At 37.3% G+C, this 13642-nt stretch overlaps 1 protein-coding gene across 16 annotated transcripts in view; it reads left to right on the top strand.

The window, feature by feature from the left end:
* ACBD6 (acyl-CoA binding domain containing 6) overlaps positions 1–13642 on the top strand; it is a 207642-nt gene that overhangs the window by 149731 nt on the left and 44269 nt on the right. The window lies entirely within an intron of this gene.

Below are 13642 nucleotides of genomic sequence, written 5' to 3'. Positions count from 1 at the left end.
TTTGGCCCAGGGCGTGATCCTGGAGACCCGGGATTGAGTCCCACGTCGGGCTTCCTGCATGGAGCCTGCTTCTCCCTCTACCTGTGTCTCTGCCTCTCTCTCTCTCTCTCTCTCCCCCCCCCCCCGTGCCTCTCATGAATAAATAAATAAAATCTTAAAAAAAAATAAAAATGATTCTTGTTAAAAAATAAATAAATAAATAAAATAAAACCCATTCTTAAAGAGGGAAAGACATAAAGACAGAGCTTTCATTTTAGAGACACACAGAAGAAAAAGTGTGGGTGCCTGTGTTAGTTAAAAGAATAGATGGGATCCCTGGGTGGTGCAGCGGTTTGGCGCCTGCCTTTGGCCCGGGGCGCGATCCTGGAGACCCGGGATCGAATCCCACATCGGGCTCCCGGTGCATGGAGCCTGCTTCTCCCTCTGCCTGTGTCTCTGCCTCTGTCTCTCTCTCTCTCTCTCTCTCTCTCTCTGACTATCATAAATAAATTTAAAAAAAATTAAAAAGAATAGAAACTGAACATAAGTTTTTTTATAACCCGTTGCATAATAATAGAGAGGCTGTCTTTTATTGTGTCTTGATATTCAAAAATTTCTTTTTACCAAGAACTCTGCCTTTAAAAAAATTTTTTTTTAAAGATTTTATTTATTTATTCATGAGAGATGCAGAAGGGGAGGAGAAGCAGTTTCCATGCAGGGAGCCCGATGCGGGACTCAATCCTGGGCCTGCAGGATCACGCCCTGGGCTAGAGGCAAGTGCTCAACCCTGAGCCATACAGGTGTCCCAGAACTCTGCCTTTTAACTATGTAAACAAAACAGAAAACAAATGCACCTGTGAGGTAAATAGGATGCAACAAAAAGAAAAAATCACCTTTTTGACAAAAAACTATAGCAGAGATTAGTTGGTATCCAAAAATCAGAGAAGCAAAATCAGAATAAAAGAGGCTTAGAGACATCGGATAGAAGGTGATCCAGCACCCAGTCTCATTTTATCCTGGTGGAAGAATAGATCTAATAATAAGTACATGTGTATCTGTTCTTAAAATGTCTGAACACTTGTAGTAATTCATAATGTTCCTATGTTTCACAATTCCGTTTTCTTCTATCAGTCCAAGTAAATTCCATCCAAAATGCTTTTCATAAAATATTACATAGTATTTGCATAACACCTTATATTTTTAAAAGGACTTCTACATACATTGATTTCATGTCATCTTCAAAGCTATTGTTTGTCTGGCTTTTAATGGTTTCCTTTTTAAGTCTTGGAAATACCATGTAATAGAGATACAGAGGGGGGGCCCCCAAGATCTGTCTGACCAAAAGAATACTCTTTATTATAAATATTCTTGTTTTATTCATTGGCACTGTCACCCTTTAAAAATATTTTTTGTATTTGTGGCTAGCTTTGAAACAAATGTTAGTGTTTTGAGAGAGTTATCAGTTGCTTTGTGCTTCCTTTGGGAGTCAGGGTACTACTATCTGCATTACTTAAAACTCAGTTTGAAAATAATTAAAGGTGACTTTGAAATTGCCACGGGTTAAATGAATGGAATCAGGTAATCAGCACTTCTCCAGAGCCCTCTTGCATTTCCCTAGAGCCCTACATTTTTTGATTCCCTTCCAGCACCAACTTTCTTATTTTTGTTTGTTTTTTGCCCCCAGCTAGAGATAGGAAATCAAGCCAAACAGTAGTGCCCCACATTGTACCAGGTACTCTTCTGCTAACCTTTCCTGGTGGTGCAGTGAGTACTGAAAATGGAGTCCAGAGAAGTCTGCATGGAGGAGGTCAGTGCAGAAGTGGTAGCAGTTAATCTCTGCTGCTCTGATATCCGACAGCTGGTCCCACATGGGCCTGCTGCCAGCAGTGTCTTTACAGGCTTTGTGGCTGAGATTATTTAAAGGAGATTAATCTCTCTAAACCCCTTATATTTTAATTATTTCTGTATGTATTTATAAGACCCGCAGTCTGCTTGTTTCAGGGCACAACTGTCCAAGCCCTTGTCTTTAACCTGGTTTCCACAGTCAGACAAGTATGCCTCTGTTACCACAAAGGGTACACCATTGATTTGATTTTCCTTGTTATTAAAATTAAGGGTTGTTTGGGTTTTGTTTTTGTTTTTTGTTGTTTTTTAGTTGGTTTTTGGCTTCTACTTGATACTAACAGTACTGTTTTTTGAAAGGAGAACTGAAAATATGGCTTATTTTTAGAATATCTGCTAAAATGCTATTGTGTATTACATGATAGGAATCGGAAGTTGTAGACATGTAAAAAATGAAAACCTCTGGATAATACTAAAAACAGTAGGCTTTTCAGGATATTATTTTTTAAAGATGGGTTAGTAGATGTGCCTACCATGGTTTCCAGTATTGTCAGCTAACTTTATACTTGACCAGGGCACCTAGAACAAACACTTATCCCTCCCCAGTTTATGTTATTGAGGGCTATAAAAATTTCCTCTGAACTTAAGAACTCACACAGTATGAAGGAACAAAAATGACAAGAGTTTATGAGCTATTATTCTCCATGGCATTAAGCATCATGTCTCCAGCCACCATGGAAGTGCTCCTAATTGTTTAACATCCGGGGAAGCAGTTCTGCTTCCTCATGCACTCTATTGCTCCTTCTTCCAGATAACTGGGGAAAGAAATTTTTTGGAGGTTGTCCTCTTGGGTGTCTTCCAGCTTCTAGGGAACCTCTAATAGGACCTGTCTTGATTCAAAATGTGTTCATATTTGTTCCTTCTAAATGTTTGTTTCAGGTTTATTTTAGTACAAAGTTATTTTTAGCTACTGAGACTGTCCTTTCTCCTCTTTGTTGGGTTTCTTCGTGCTTAACTGAATGAACATTAACAATATATTTGGAGATGGGAGAGGGATCTTGGTTGGCCAAAATATTAGGAGCTAATGTTTTATTATTCAGATTCAGTGATAACTGTTACTTGTAGTCTAAAAGTGAGAATTAGACATTGAAATTCGAAAACTTGCCATTTCTCTACTTATTCCATTTGTATATAGGACATAAGGTTAAGTCTTAATTTTGTTGTTTGACCTACTATATTTCTTTTGACAAGTTATTTAACCTTGCTGAACTTTAATTCCCTTATTTATAAAATGGAGCTACTAATGCCTATCCTACTTACTTCAGGATGTTACTCTCATATAAGTTGGTCTATGTGGAAGTGTTCTATAAAATAATATGCAACTGTAAATTTCTGTTTCCTTGAAAAAAAAGCATTTATAAATTAGGAAAGATCTGTGGGAGGCTAGGTAGTATAAAGATCTTTTACACTATCACATTTTGTGAATATTTTTTATTGGTGTTAGTTGAGCTTTTTTCCTGTCTCCTTATAAAAAATATATTCTCTTCCCTGTACTTTTTACTTTTCAAAAATATTCTTTAACTCTTTAACCTAATGGCTATTATGGAAGCATGTATTACCATAAAGAATTAGATTATAACCTAATGTAATATTATAATACTAATAATATAAATGATAATCATTATATAATATATTCTCATATTTGCACTGATTTAAATTTCCTACATATACAATGTTAATTTTTAAAATCATGACAGTATTCCAAATTCTGTTCAAAATTAGGGAAATCCTTAGTTAGAAATTCTTATCTGACTTGAAGATAATTAGAATATGCTTCAAAGTTTTAAATAAAAGAATAAGGACAGTGTTGCAAAAGAGACAGGAGACCAGATAAATTATTAGGAAGGCTCTTGTGGGAATTAGTAGATTAGGAGGTTAGAACCTGGATAGGATCCATTACTGTAGAAAAAGAAAAAATCAGAGATATAGTGCAGAGGAGAATTCAATCAACCTCACTTGATGAAAGACAATATGAGAGATAAAGAAAAAAGATAGAAGTTGAATATGACTCCAAAGCCATGAGCAAAAAAGATTCCTCTTTTGACATGGCTAATTTTAGGTGGCTATCATGAAATCCTTGAAAAAAAAAAGTCCTAGAGAAAAAGAAGAGCCAATAGAGGACATTTGTACACATAGAGATGTTTTCCCAAAAGAATAATAACAGATTCTAAGAGATGGCTGAATCTTAATCTTAACACCTCCGAAAACTGAAAAACCTCTATTTAAACACGAAGACATACAAAGAAACCCATAAAATGTAAAACGCCAGCAGTATTTAAGAGCATAAGTTTTGGAACAAGAGACTTAATTTAAGTTCTGGCTTTCCCCGCCAACAAATCATGTGACCTCATAGAGACACTTAACCTAACCAAGCTTCAGTTTCTTCATTTGTGAAATGAGATAATTTATTTTTTTTTCTTTTTTTTTCTTTTTGAAATGAGATAATTTAATACGTACTTCATAAGGTTGCTGGGTGGATTAAATAAGAGAAAACATGTAAATTGCTTAGTACAGTAAACAGATTAGCCACTACCATCATTGTTTTTATTCTCAGCTGACTGTTATGCAGTTCTAATAGGTGACTTGAATGAAGACTTTGATTCTTATTCTTAATAAACTTGTATCAGAAATAAGACCTTTTTTATTTGATTCTTTGTTGTACAGTCATACACAAAAATTATTAAATTACAGTAGGGTTGGGAGGTAGAGGTTGAGTAGGAGAATAAACTAAAGGTAACATTTGAGAACTCTATTCCCCTTAATGCAATCATTTATTCCCCTTAATAAAATCAGTCACTTATTCCAGAAAAATAGTTCAAAATAGTTTTATCTTTGAATGTATGGATTTTTACTTTTCCTCCGCTATGCTATGTCCTATTTTATGAAGTCCCCCCAAAAAGCAGTTTATTTATTATTTCTTTAGGAAACCCAAGAAAGAATTTAGGCAGCAGTACTAATATGGGCAGTGAAACTGAAGGAAAAACCTTTCCATGTTTTTAAACATTTTCTAAAACTACCCTAAAAGAGGTTGAAAGTATGTGGGTGATGATAAACCACCATTTGATGATGATCATAGGCAAATAGTTCTGAAGAAATTATAGTACTAAAAATTGAGATTGTAGCTTCAAGGCCAATAGAGGGTTAAATCTCTGAGCTGTAGAAGCAGATTGTGTTTTCCTTTTGTGATCTGGGCTGACAAGACATCAGTATTCTATTCATCTGTTGGGAATTAGGCTGTTAATCCAATCAATGACTCTTGAGTGAGCTGTGGCCTACCTCCCCCACTGGGGAACAATCGGATCAAACTGCAGATTGTTTAAGAGCACAGTGCTGTCCTCATGTCAGGTGGAATTCTCAAATGTTCCCTGGTGAATTGGGGATAGGGAAAGCTGTCTTGGCCCATTTATCCTGCTCCTTAAATAACCAGGTATCTGCCTCATCCATAGGAAAGCATTTGGCAATAGTGACAACAGGAATGCAATAGAAATCCATTAACTTTAACTCACAAAAGTGTGGGTGAAAGGAAGGAATGTCTTCAAACACCCCACAAAACAACTTATATAAAAGTTTTTTTCACTTTATTCATATTTTTTGCTACTCCTTAAACCCTAAATCATTTTTTCTGCTGGGCCTTTTTTTTTTTTTTTTCGGTTGTTTTGTGTACTGAATTTTGTTAACCTCCATGAGCTCTTTCTCTGTATTTACCCTGCCCTGCCTATATTTTTATAAGTCAGCAAGGTACAGATAAATTTTAATATAGATTATGGGAACACTAATTAAATAAAATTCTAATTTTAAAATATCTGTCTCTGAGGAATGCTAATTAAATAAAATTTTAATTTTAAAATATCTAAGTCTGAGCATACATAATTTTGACATCTTTTGCAGCGTAGCAAAATTTGATTTCTAATTACTGATTTAATAGTCCATTAAGAACATTTGGAAATTATTATTGAACTGATTAGATAGATGTTCTGAGTTGCAGTTATCTTCTATGAAATGCTGTCCCAAATTTTTCCATTCAAACAGCAAGGTGACTGAGCTATCATAAAGCAGATATCCAAAATGGCAAAAAGAGAGTCTCAAAGAAGGTACTTTGGAGAGTAAGTACTATCCAATCTCAATGCAAACTTTAAAGAATAATTTAAATTTTATTGTTTTTAAAAATTTTATTTTTTCCTATCTATATTACATAAGAGTGTTCCCCCCCCCAGATTCCTCAATCTGCTAAATTTACCCATCCATTCTATGAACGTTTAGTGTGTGTCTCTTATATGCCCAGGCTTCTCCTAAGCATTAGAATTAGCACAGTGAACAAGACAAGGTCCGCACTCTTTGGGAACATAAATTATAGTGAGGGAAACATACCAAAACAAACAGGTAAAACAGTATTAGGCAAGTGCTAAGAGATAAACCAGATTGGTGACTTTGAACAAAGTAGTCAAGTAGTTCTTTACTTGAGGAGATTGTAGTTAAACTGAGACATCTGGAGAGAAGTGGCTGTAAGTCATGCCCCAAATCCCTGGAGCAGGAATGAACTTTACCAAGAACAGACCACTTATATGTACACTGTTCTTCAGGTCAGTGAGTTTCAGGCCTGGCAAAGCATCTGAAGTTCCTTAGGAACTTTCCTTAGGAATTTTATTTCCTTAGGAGAAATAAAGATATCTGGGGATCCCTGGGTGGCTCAGCGGTTTGGCGCCTGCCTTCCCAGATCCTGGAGTTCCGGGATCAAGTCCCGGGATCAAGTATCACATCAGGCTTCCTGCATGGAGCCTGCTTCTCCTTTTTCTGTGTCTCTGCCTCTCTCTCTCTCTCTCTCTCTCTCTCTCTCTCTCGCTGTCTCTCATGAATAAATAAAATCTTAAAAAAAAAAAAAGGAAATAAAGATAGCTGAGCCTAACACACGCACACGCACACGCACACGCACACACTGCTTAGTCAGCAGGGCCAAGGGGGATGGAACCTGTGTATATAGTACCGTGATAGTATTGAAAACCTACCTCTAGCAGGTGTAGGTAGTTTCTTCCCTTGAACACATGACTTATTTACCTATTTTCATCTATGCCTTTGCTCATGTTTTCATACCTGTAGTGTCTACCCTTACCCTGTCATATATGCATCCACTCCCATCCTCTCAAATACCATCTGCTTGCTCCTCAAGACCCCTTTTTCAGTAGGAAGTACAGAGTAGTACTAATAAAGTGTTTTTACCAAAATATGCTTAACCCCAATCTAATAAAAACCTAATTAAAAATATATGTGATAATGACATGATTGACATCAAAAGAAAGGAAATTGGCAAATCTAAACTGTGGGACGTTCTACTGAACAACTAACTCTGTTACAAGTCAGTGGCACTTAGATGAAGTCAGCTCTAGGTGGAAAATATTTAAGAGATCTAACAATCAGATGTAGCATGGAGCCTTGTTTGGATCCTAATACAAATCAATTATAAAAAGACAGTTTTAAGCCAATCAGGAAGCTTTGCTGTTGTGATGATAAGAATATATTCCCATGTTTTTTAGAGTTTCATATTGAGATATGTGGGGAGAAATGACATAATATCTGGAACTTCTTTAAAGTATTTCCGTAAGAAAAAAGAAAGCAAAATCATTGTAGTTGTTGAATCTGGAAGATGAGTATATGGAAATTCGTATTTTCTATTTTTGTGTATGTGTACAATTTTTCATATAAAAAATGTTTAAAGTGGGAGACGCCTGGGTGGCTTGGGACACCTGGGTGGCTCAGCAGTTGAGCATCTGCCTTTGGCTCAGGGTGTGATCCTGGAGTCCCGGGATCAAGTCCCGCATTAGGCCCCCTGCATGGAGCCTGCTTCTCCTCCTATGTCTCAGCCTCTCTCTTTTGTTGTTTCTCTCGTGAATAAATAAAATCTTTTAAAAAAATGTTTAAAGGACATGCATGCAGTCTTTACGTTTATCTGAAGACAGCATGAATATTTAAAGGTTGAGAAATATAATACGGCACCATTTTGCCTTACCAAACTGATAAAGGTTAGTGACACTATAAAAAGATACTGCTGTCACTTCTCAGCCTTTTGGCTAAGATCAAGTGTAAAAAGATGCTGCTCAAAAGGATTTATCAACAAGTGCCATAATTCCCCATTGCATTTAGAGTATGATTTGGTGTGCTCCTTGCTATTGCATAAAATGAGACAAACCTCTAATTCCCAAGACACTGTTTCACAGTTTTTAATGCTGTGTTCCATTGAAGGAATTCTTTGTTTAATCAATAGGATTTTTCTAGCACATAGAATATTCACATTTTTAGAAAAATAGTGATTATCTGGCCTCCAAATACAGTGAAGATTAAAGCAACTTTTAAAGTTTAGTAGAACAGGGCAGCCCCGGTTACACAGTGGTTTGGCACCGCCTGCAGCCTGGGGTGTAATCCTGGAGACCTGGGATCGAGTCCCACGTCAGGCTCCCTGCGTGGAGCCTGCTTATCCCTCTGTGTGTGTCTATGAATAAATAAATAAAATCTTTAAAAAATAAAAAAATAAAAAATTAATAAAGTTTAGTAGAACAGAGAAAAGTATGTGTGTGGAGGGTGAGCATCAATCCAAGTTCTCTAAGGAAAAAACTTTGGCCTGCTAGAAGCTCTAGAAACACAATAGCTATTGTACAGTTAAATATAAATAATTTAAGATGGAAATGCACATTGAATTATTGTGAATAAAATTCACATTGTATTATTGGTTCATAATAAAAATCATTAGGATTCAGTAAATCTGGGCTCTGTATGCATATTTGTGGGAAAAGGGCTGTCATGTTCTGGTAGAATTAGTAAGGCCAGTGAATGTAATTACTGTCACAGTTACCAGTAATACTGTTAACTTTTACAGTGACTTGCTTCTTGTTAGAGAATCTTCTCCCTTGCTCAACCATTCAGCACCCAATATTACTCTGCAGCATTTAGCTTTTCTATCTAGCATTTACCACCACACGTGAAATAGGAGAATCCTGGCCATGAGGGTCAGAACCAGGAATCCAACTAAGCAGAAAAGGTTCTGTCAGATAAATGGCATTCAGGAAGGCTAAGCAGTTAGCTACAGCAGAGCCTCACATCCAGGAACTTGGGCCGTCAGCCAGAGTCCTGTCTTCTGATCCTAAAGCAGGGAGTCCATTCTCTGTCCAGTTTTATTACCTCGTAGGTTTGAGTAGCTTTGAGCTCACTGATTCAGTAATCATTTCAGCATTTGCTCTAGTTAGGTTCTGATCTACACCCAGTAGGTAGTTACATGACTGAACCCTTCCTGTGGTATAACTGCACCTCAGCCTGGAATGACAGACACGTGTGATGATACAGCAGGATGACTGCCCTCAGAGAAATGCACATGGAGAGATTGCGGCTGCCACAGCAGAGAAAACCATTGGTCTCTGCCCCATGCTTCTCAGAGGTGGTACTTTTGCTTACCTACCTGACCTTTTTATACTACTGGCCACTCTTTCCTTGACACTCTCTTGCCTTGGCTTCAGGTGTGACCCTTCCTCCCACCTTTTTGGACCATTCCTTATCAGGCTCGTTTTCTTCTGTCTGCTTCTTTGAACAACAGGCTCCACTTTCACCCCACCTCTTACTATATACTTTCTCTAGACTATCCCATTAACACCTGTGATTTCAGTTATTCTCTCTGGTCTGATGTTTCTCAAGCCTTTATCTGTAGCTCAGGCTTCTCTCCTAAACTCTGGATTTGTATTTTCTGTTAGCCTCTTGGACGTTTCCATGTGGGTTTGGGGGTCAGAAAGATGCAGGTTCAAATTAGGATTGAACTGCTTACATATCATGTGACTTAGGCAAATTACAGAACCTCTCTGACTTTCATTTCCACTTTTGTGAAATTTGGATAATAACCTACTTCAAATGAAGATTAATTATATATGTGAAAATGCCTAGCACAGTTTCTGCCACACAAAAAAGTAAGAAAAATACGGGATCCCTGGGTGGCGCAGCGGTTTGGCGCCTGCCTTTGGCCCAGGGCGCGATCCTGGAGACCCGGGATCGAATCCCACGTCGGGCTCCCGGTGCATGGAGCCTGCTTCTCTCTCTGCCTGTGTCTCTGCCTCTCTCTCTCTCTGTAACTATCATAAATAAATAAAAAAAAAATTAAAAAAAAAAGGAGGGACTCCTTTTTGAAAAAAAAAAAAAAAAAAAAAAAAAAAAAAAAAAAAAAAAAAAAAAAAAAAAAAAAAAAAAGTAAGAAAAATAAGTTTTTCTTTCTAAATTTTTTTATCAGTCCCTGTGTTAATTGTGAATATAAGTAAACAATAACAAATACACATACAAATATGTGATGATTTAATGAATAGACTAACATATAATCAAAACCATTTTAGCAGGGCTTTGCTGCTAGTACTGTTGGACTAAAGGCACAGATTACCTTAAAGCCAGAAAGTCACAAAAGTACCTCTAGCAAATGTAAACGAATTGGAGAATAGCTTCACAATACTGGCATACTCCATTTTATTGTACTTTGAAGATACCATGTTTCTTACAAATTGAGGGTTTGTGGTATCAAACAAGTCTGTCAGCACCATTTTTCCAACAGTGTTTACTCACTTCGTGTCTCTGCTTCATATTTTGGTAATTCTTGCAGTATTTCAAACTTTTTATTATTACTGTATTCATTATGATGATCTGTGATCAGTGATTTTAGATGATACTCTTATAATTGTTTGGGGGCTCCATGAACCATGCCATTTACAGGAGCAAACTTAATAAATATGGCATATGTTCTGACTGCCCCCACTGACTGGCTGTTCCTCCATGTCTCTCCCTCTCCTCGGGCCCTTCTATTCCCTGATACTCAACAGTATTGAAATTAAGCCAATTAGTAACTGTACAATAGCCCCTAAAAGTTCATATGAAAGGAAGAGTCACATATCTCACAGAGTCACATCACTTTAAATCAAAAACTAGAAATGATCAAGCTTGATAAGAAGGCATGTTGAAAGTTGAGATAGATCGAAACTTAGGCCTCTTGTGCCAAACAGCCAGGTTGTGAATGTGAAGAAGTTCTTGAAGGAAATTCGTTGCTCCACCGAACACACAAATGATAAGAAATCAAAACAGCCCTATTGCCGATACAGAGAAACCTTCAGCGATCTGGAGAAATCAAACCAGATGCAGCTTTCTCTTAACACCAATCCCAAGCAAGGCCCTAATTCTCTTCAATTCCATGATGGCTGAGAGAGGTGAGGAAGCTGCAAAAGAAGAGTCTGAACTAGCAGAGGTTGGTTCATGAGGTTTAAGGAGAAAAGCTGTCTCCGTATCATAAAAGTGCAAGGTGAAGCTGCAAGTGCTGGTATAGAAGCTGTAGCAAGTCATTCAGAAGATGCAGCAAAGAGAGTGAATATAGCTACACTAATCAGATTTTCAGAGCAGACAAAATAGCTTTGTATTGGAAGAAGATCCCATCTAGGACTTCCAGAGCTAGAGATGAGAAGACTGCCTAGCTTCAAAGTACAGGCTCACTTTCATGTCATGGTATATTGTACCTGGTGACTTTAAGTTGAAGCCATTGTTATTGACCATTGCAAAAATCCTAAGGCCCTTAAGAATTATGCTAAATCTACTCTGCCTATATGCTCTAAAAATGGAACAGCAAAGCCTGGATGACAGCACATCTATTTACAACATGGTTTACTGAATATCTTAAGCCCACTGTTGAAACCTACTGCTCAGGAAAGATTCCTTTCAAAATATTTCTGCTTATTGACAATGCACCTGGTCACTCAAGAACCCTTGATGGAGATGTACAAGATTAATGTTGTTGTCATGTCTGATAACACAAAATCCATTCTGCAGCCCATGAATCAAGGAGTAATTTCAACTTACAAGTCTTTTTATTTAAGAAATACATTTCCTAAAGCTATAGCTGCCATAGATACTGATTCTTCTGATGGATCTGGCCAAAGTAAGTTGAAAACCTTCTGGAAAAGATTCACCATTCCAGATACCATTGAGAACATTCATAATTCATGGGAAGAGGTCCAAATATCAATAGTAACAAGAGTTTGGAAGAAGTGATTCCAACGCTCCTGGATAAGTTTGAGGGGTGCAAGACTTCAGTGAAGGAAGTAACTGAAGATGTGTGGAAGTAGCAGGAGAACTAGAATTAGAAGCGGAGCCTGACAAAAACACGTATAGATCAGTGAAACAGATTAGAGAACCCAGAAATGAACCCCCAACTCTATGGTCAGGTCAGCTAATCTTCGACAAAGAAGAAAAGAATATCCAATAGAAAAAAGACATTCTCTTCAATAAATGATGTTGGGAAAATTGGACAGCCACATGCAGAAGAATGAAACTGAACCATTCTCTTACACCATACGCAAAGATAAACTCAAAATGGATGAAAGATCTAAATGTGATATAGGAATCCACCAAAATCCTAGAGGAGAACACAGGCAACAACCTTTTTTGACTTCAACCACAGCAGCTTCTTACAAGACACGTCTATAAAGGCAAGGGAAACAAAATCAATAATAAACCATTAGGACTTCATCAAGATAAAAATCTGCACAGCAAAGGAAACAGCAAAACTAAAATGCAGCCTACAGAATGGGAGAAGGTATTTGCAAATAACATATCAGATAAAGGGCTAGTATCTAAGATCTATAAAGAACTTCTCAAACTCCATACCTAAAAGACAAACAATCCAGTCAAGAAATGAGCAGAAGACATGAGCAGACATTTCTCCATAGAAGACCTACACATGGCCAACAATCCCATGAAAAAATGCTCCACATCACTTGTCATCAGGGAAATACAGATTAAAACCACAATAAGATACCACTTTATACCAGTGAAAATGGCTAAAATTAACAAGTCAGGAAACAACAAATGTTGGCGAGGATGTGGAGAAAGGGGAACCCTCTTGCACTGTTGGTGGGAATGTAAGCTGGTATAGCCACTCTGGTGAACTGTGTGGAAGTTCCTTCAGAAGTTAAAAATAGAGCTACTCCACGACCCAGCAATTGCATTACTGAGCATTTACCCCAAAGATACAGATGTAGTGAAATGAAGGGACACCTGCACCCCAATGTTCATAGCAGCAGTGTCCACAATAGCCAAACTGTGGAAGGAGCCACGATATCCATTGACAGATGAATAGATAAAGAAGATGTGATTATATATATATATATATAATATACACACACACTACACGTACACATATATTAAAATATATATATATAATGGAATATTACTCAGCCATCAGAAAGGATGAATACCTACCATTTACATCAACATGGATGGAACTGGAGGGTATGATGCTGAGTGAAATAAGTCAATCAGAGAAAGACAATTACATGATTTCACTCGTATGTGGAATATAAGAAATAGTGAAAGGGACCATAAGGGAAGAGGGGGAAACTGGTGAAAAATTAGAGAGGAAGACAAACCCTGAGAGACTCCTAACTCTGAGAAACAAACAGAAGGAGAGGAGGAGATGGCGTAAATGGGTGATGGGCACCAAGGAGGGCACGTGATGGGATGAGCACTGGGTGTTATACTATATGTTGGCAAATTAAATTTAAATAAATAAAATGCTAATGATTGCAAAAAAAAAAAGTGGAGCCTGAAGATATGACTCAATTGCCACAATATCATGATCAAATTTGACTAATTTTTTTTTAATGGATGAACAAAGAGCATAGTTTCTTGAGATGGAATCTCCTTCTCTGAAGTAGGATGGATTCCTTCACAACTTTATGAAGATTATTGAAATGACAACTAA

Source organism: Canis lupus, chromosome 7 (genome assembly GCF_011100685.1).
Source record: "Canis lupus familiaris isolate Mischka breed German Shepherd chromosome 7, alternate assembly UU_Cfam_GSD_1.0, whole genome shotgun sequence".
NCBI classification, from domain to species: domain Eukaryota; kingdom Metazoa; phylum Chordata; class Mammalia; order Carnivora; family Canidae; genus Canis; species Canis lupus.
Note: the sequence above shows the minus strand (reverse complement) of the source record. Positions and strands in the feature narration are given on the sequence as shown.